This window comes from Acartia tonsa, chromosome 15 (assembly GCF_053477335.1).
Source record: "Acartia tonsa isolate MP-2025a chromosome 15, ASM5347733v1, whole genome shotgun sequence".
Lineage (NCBI taxonomy): Eukaryota > Metazoa > Arthropoda > Copepoda > Calanoida > Acartiidae > Acartia > Acartia tonsa.
In genome coordinates this window covers 3,433,119-3,440,013 of record NC_137274.1, presented here as the reverse complement: position 1 = coordinate 3,440,013, position 6,895 = coordinate 3,433,119, and positions in this window count along the sequence as shown.

Here is a 6,895-nt window from a genome sequence, read left to right as displayed (position 1 = left end):
TTTAGATCCATGGCGGAAAACATATTTTCAATGTATAAAATGAATATATGGTTTTGGGCAGGGATCTAAAGGGATAGGACAATGGCCGATATATTATCCCCAATGATGATACACCAAATTACCCCTTCTGTAGATTACAATTAGTTTTTGAAAATTCAACTTTTAAACAAATTAATTAAGATTCAACAAAGCTATTAAACCAACGAATAAGAAAACGTTATCCTAAAACTTTGAACATGGTCTTTTGCAGTAAGGGATGGGACATTGTATAACTGATAGCAATAAAAGTACCCAAAGTTGTATAATCCCGTTTTCTTGTTCTCGTTGGGAACCAGTATTTTTAATCCACATAAGGGGCAATTTTGTGTATCATAACTGGGGATGTCCATCAATTTATCGGCCATTGTCTTATCCCTTTAGATCCCTGTTTTAAAAGGAACTTGGGTTTAAAAGGCTTTAATGTTCCGTTTTCTAGTTGTCTGTGTCTCCTTCCCACTGACTAAGGGGGGAGGGTCAAAATGGGAGGGGGGAGATAGATAGAAAAAGGGAGCGGAGGGGGGGGGGGCAACACAATAGAGGAGGGAGGAGTAGTTAGGAAGGTAATTAAGGAGGGAGGGGGGGGGGGGAGGGTTGATATGTGTGACCGACCGACGCTGGTTTATGAGCTACCTGCCCTTAACAACCATGGCAGAGTGAGAGGTTAAGAAAGAGATAGACAGAAAAAGAGAGAGATAAAGAGAGATAGAAAGAGAGAGAGAGGAAGAGAGAGAAATTTAAAAAAGAAAAGAGATAATGAGAAATAGATAGAAAGATATATTTTCTTGAGCTCGGCCCTAGGCGCGACGCACTAGCCCTATACTTAAACTATTGATTCAAAAACAATTATATATCCGCTGGATTAGAACCGGTTCTCAGCCACACTGAAAAATCATGTATCACATGTATTGTATTATAGACAAAGTATAATAAAAAATCAAAATATTTATACCAGAATTAACCTTATAATTTATCGTTTATCTGCGGAAAGTTGTCTATAATATGAATCGATAAATAACTACAGAACCCGATAGTTTTAGGCTATTTAATTTGCCCTGGTAACGAATGGTGTTATGCTATTTTATTGCCCTTTTCCCCGTTTAAATAGATTATTGTTTTCTGGGGGTGATTCTCTGGACCTATGAGAAGCTACCCTATAAAGGAGAACTATATCAGTTTAGTGGTTAGAGTGATCCTTCGGTACACACAGACAGACACATATCTTGTTACTTTTATTTAAGAATGAAATCTACATGTTTAAAATTCTAATATTTTAAGGGAGGAGGGGACATTGGGTTCTTTATTACACAAGTCTCCAAAGTTTTATAATAATGTTTTCTTTTCGTTTGCTTAACATCATTGGGGACTTTTGGTTGGGTGTCTAAATGATTCAACCACTAATCGTAATCTACAGAAGGCTTATATATATTGATATATTGAAGCTACCCTGTAAAGGAGAACTATATCAGTTTAGTGGTTTGAGAGATTCATCGGCATAGGCACAAAGACAGACAAACACACATCCTGTTACTTTATATAAGGACTAGCGGCTGAATTCCTAGCATCTAGGTGGTTCTGTTTTCAAAAGAAAGGGCAGAAAAATAGCCTAAAACAATCGGAAGAAAAGTAATTTTTAAGATAATTTGTCTATTTTTTATAGTTAAACAAGGATGACAATATCCATAAGTAGCGAAGCTCAAAATTTCGTATGGACATCCATTGTCATAAAAAAAACATTAAACTTAAATAAAATAAATCACGAAACCTTTTGAAAATTTATAATGGTCTTTTGAAACACTAAGCTCATAAGAAAAACCTAAAAATCTTGGAATCGATCTAGCACCCCAACCAATACTTATAAAACTAAATGAAAATTTGAAATTATTTAATCCCTGAAAATTTCAGCAGTCTATCTTGAATAGGAGTCGAGAAAATCAAGAAAACCTAAAAATCTAGGAATCGATCTAGCACCCCAATTAACAGACAGATGGACAAAACAATGTATAGATTAGATGGGTATATGTCATAGGGATCTTCACTAAAAATATCAGCTGTCTATCTTGAATAGGAGCCGAGAAAATCACGTTTCCTCCAATTCAATAATTACGGACAGACGGACATTTCGAATTATAGAGTAACTTTGCTATTAATACGAAGATAGGATATAGTCCTTACGTTGCAACGCCTCTTAAGGGGCGTTTAGTCATAATTGCAAATTAGTTTTCAAAGGTTAAGTTGGGTTAGATGATTGCCCCCCACAGGGTTAGAGCCCCCCCCCCTCCCCGCAAGGGCTAGAAATAGGGAAAAAGCTAATGTGAAAAAACGACGAAACGCCCCTTAAGAGGCGTTACCACGAAAGGACTATACCCTATAGCGAAGTTACTCTATAATAATACCCCAAAGATTATAGGAAAATATTACCTAAGTCAATTGAATAATCTTGGGCATAATTCAGCTTGAGACATGTCATAAAAATGAGTGATTATCCATCTCTTTTTTAGGGGTTTTCTTTCCCACTTCTCCTCTCATTTCTCTCATTTTTATGACGTCACATTGAGCGTTTCTCCATTTACTGAACTTAATATTATTCAAAAATTGGAAAATTTTCTTTAAAAAATTAAGGGATTTTTAAATTTTATTTGGAAGGTTTTTCATATTTTTGATATTAATGTCAAATAAAGACAGCCATGTGATGTCATAAAAATGAGGGAGATGAGAGGAGAGGTGGGAAATAAAACCCCTAACAAAGAGATGGATAATCACTCATTTTTATGACGTCACATGGCTAATTTTGAGTCACTTTGTCCCTCTATGCTAAATTCATAAATATGTATTATCTTATTCGTTGGCTTAAAAACCAACCTTTTCAAGCAGTAATTGTAATCTGAAAAAGGGGGTTATTTTGATTATAATTATTGGGAATACATTTCAATTTATTGTCTTATCCCTTAAGATCTCTGAAACAACTTCCACTGTCCCCTCCTTTTAAGGAGGGAGGGGTATTGGGCTGTTTATTACACTAGTCCCCAAAGTTTCTTATTCATTGGCTCAACAACTTTGGGTACTTTTATTCTAATTTTAATTGGTTGGTCCATTAAGTTGAGTGTCCAAACGTTTCAACCACTTACTGTAATTTACAGTAGGGTATATTTTGTGTATCATCATTGGGGATGTACATCAAATTTATCGGCCATTGTCTTATCCCTTTAGATCCCTGGGGGTTTTCTCACAAAAATTTAATAAATTTTGAAATGCTAGATTATTAATAGAGGTTGACACTTGTACATTTAGTAAAACGCACTAGTATTTCAAATTTGCAGATTTGAAGATTTTCTTTTTTTTATAATCAGACAGACTGACCTAGACAGACAGACAGAAAGGAAGGCAGACAGACAGACAGACAGACGGACAGACAGACGGACAGACAGACGGACAGACAGACGGACAGACAGACGGACAGACAGACGGACAGACAGACGGACAGACAGACGGACAGACAGACGGACAGACAGACGGACAGACAGACGGACAGACAGACGGACAGACAGACGGACAGACAGACGGACAGACAGACGGACAGACAGACGGACAGACAGACGGACAAACAGACAGACAGACAGACAGACAGACAGACAGACAGACAGACAGACAGACGGACAGACAGACAGACAGACGAACTGGATGACAGAAAGGCAGACAGACAGACGGACCTACAGACAGACAGAAAAACAGACAGACAGCCAGATTTTGTTAAATCCTTATATTTATAAAAGGTGTCTGTTGTAAAGGGATAAAGTGATTAAAAAATCAGCCATGTGACGTCATAAAAATAAAGGATTATCCATCTCAGTTTTTAGGGGTTTTCTCCTCTCATGACGTCATACGGCTGATTTTTGAGTCACATTGTCCCTCTACATTCTGTTTGTAATAAAGGGTCATGTTAACCACTGAACTGATATGGTTCTCCTTTACAGTGTAGCTTCTGATATTCTCAGGGAAGGTTTTTAGATATTTTAGGTAGGTTACCACAACCCTCCTAAGAGAAATCGCAAAAAACATAACTTACTCCATCTAGCAGATAAAAAGTACTTTTTAGTAAACAGATAATCTTTACATATATTGAAAATAAAACATTTAACATGCCCCTTGAGGTCTCTAGGGGCGTCGCCGCTAGTCCTATTATAAAAGTAGCAGGGTGTCTTTTTGTCTGTTTTTAATGAAGGACCATGTTAACCAATGAACTGATATGGTTCTCCTTTTCCATGAAGCTTCTCATATGTCCAGGGAAGGTTTATTACTATTTTGGGAAGGGTTCCACCACCCTCCCCCCAAAAATTGCCAAAAAAGTTAAGAGACATAACTGACTATTTATCTATCTAGTGGCAAAATAATACTTTTTGGTTAAACAGCTGATCTTAACATATATTGAAAAGAAAACATTTAAAAAGCCCCTAGAGGCCTCTAGGGGTGTAGCCGCTAGCCTGAATAGAACAGACAGGGTGTCTATGTGTCTATTCTGAATGATTATTCTAACTATTGAACTGATATTGTCCAGGGAACTTTTATAGCTATTTTGAGGGAAGGTACCACAACCCGCCCCCTCAAGAGAAATCTTCCCTCTAGAAAAAATAACCCTAATAACAGTTAGTCTTGTTAATTGTCATTGGGGATGTACAATGTACATTGTACTTGAATGGATTGTCTGATTCCTAACTTATATGCCAGTTTTGTGATTTCTGAGAGACTTTGTGAGAACCCCCGCGCCCCCATATTTTTCAAATAAAATGAAAATGAGGGAAAGGGTGAATTATACCTAGATTTCTAATCTATTACTCCAGGGCATTTTTCTACAGTGCATTAACCCTACCAGGCTATCCAGCACTCAATGTAACCCACAATAAGGTAACACTAAAAAACTACCCACATCGTTTTGAGAACCCCTGCGCCCCCATATTTTTCAAATAAAATGATTATAAAAAACTAAAAAACTACCTCCCACATCATTTTTCATATATTTTAAAAAGATTGGTTTGGGGAGAGGGGGGAAACTGCCAGTGACTTAAAGGGTAGTTGTAGACAGGGATGTCTGTCTGTCTATCTGTCTGTCCATCTGTCTGTCTGTCTGTCTGTCCGCCTGTCCGTCTGTCTGTCTGTATGTCTGTCTGTCTATCTGTCCATCTGTCCACCTGTCCATCTCTCTGTCTGTCCATATGTCCATCTATCTGTCTGTCCATATGTATGTCTGTCTGTCTGTCCATATGTCTGTTTGTCTGCCTTGACGTCTCTCTGTCTGTCTGACTTTCTCTTAGGAATGACCAAATATGACCTAAGAAGGGCCTAATTAAGCTAGGATGGACATGGGTAGAGGCTGAGACAGCGCAAAATGGCACCAAAAAAATGATGTCATACGATAAAATAACCAATGAGAGTATATATTTTACCTTTGGTCAATTACAATATATACTGTCCCTCATTGGATAACTTTATTATATGACGCATTTTTTGGTGCCATTTTGCGCAGTCTCGTAGAGGCTGTGACCCTTGCCAAGGACAGGACTTCATGGAGGATCATCAGAGATTAGAGTAAACCACTAGAGGGAGAAAGGGTTAAATAACTGTATCTCATCATCACAACCACCTTGTGCATCCCTTCTATTAGGTCTTTGAAAATCAGCCAATGGTGTCGCTTATATTACCACAGCCAAGTAGCAGAAAATAATTTAGAAGCAGACGAAGGAGGTCTTTGAAAAAGAAAGGGAGGTAGTTATCTGTATATACATTCATACTATGGATCTGAGCTGGATCTTTAAAACATTTTGTTATAAGTATCGCAGCTACGAATTTGAGAATCGGCATTTTATTACTGTCCATCCCCAAAATAAAAGTTTTTAAATTTTAATTTTTTTTCATTTTCTTTCTCTCTCTCTCTCTCTTTCCTCCCTCTTTCTCTCTCTTTCCTCCCTCTCTCTCTCTCTCTCTTTTCCCCCCTCTCTCTCTCTCTCTCTCTTTCCTCCCTCTCTCTCTCTCTCTCTCTCTCTTTATCTCTCTCTCTCTCTTTATCTCTCTCTTTCTCTTTCTATCACTCTTTCTCTCTCTTTATCTCTCTCTCTCTTTCTCTCTCTCTCTATTTGAAAAAGAAAGAGAGGTAGTTGTCTGTATATACATCTATACTATAGATCTGTTCATCAGAGTGCTAAGTCAAACAGAGCTACGCGCCTGTTGATGATGTTGACCTTAATATAAAACCTTGATGGGACAAAATTTCATAATCAATCGCATCGTATCATAGACAGCTTTCCTGCGGATATTATGCGGATAGTTTGCTCAGAACCGGTTCTAATCCGGCGGATATTAATCGTTTTTGATGAGATATAATTTCATAATAATCGAAAGTGAAAGAAATGCGAGATCTTAAGGGATAAGACAATGGACTTTAAATTAATATTCACCCTCCATTATTCATGATGATAAACAAAATTATCCCTCTAGTAGATTACAATTATTGGTTGAAACATTTGGACACTCAACTTAATGAACCAACCAAACCAAAAAATCAATAAATGTCCCCAAAGTTGCGAAAGCAACGAACAAGAAAACGTTATGATAAAACTTTAGGGACTAGTGTAATAAACAATCCAATTTCCCTTCCCTCAACTCTGACGAACCCAGGGATCTAAAGGGATAAGACAATGGACAATAAATTAATATTCACCCCAAATGATGATAAACAAAATTATCCCTTTGGTAGATTAAGATTATTGGTTGAAACATTTGGACACTCAATTTAAAGAACCAACCCTAAAAAAAATTTAATAAATGTCCCCAAAGTTCTTGAACCAAAGAATAAGGAAACGTTATG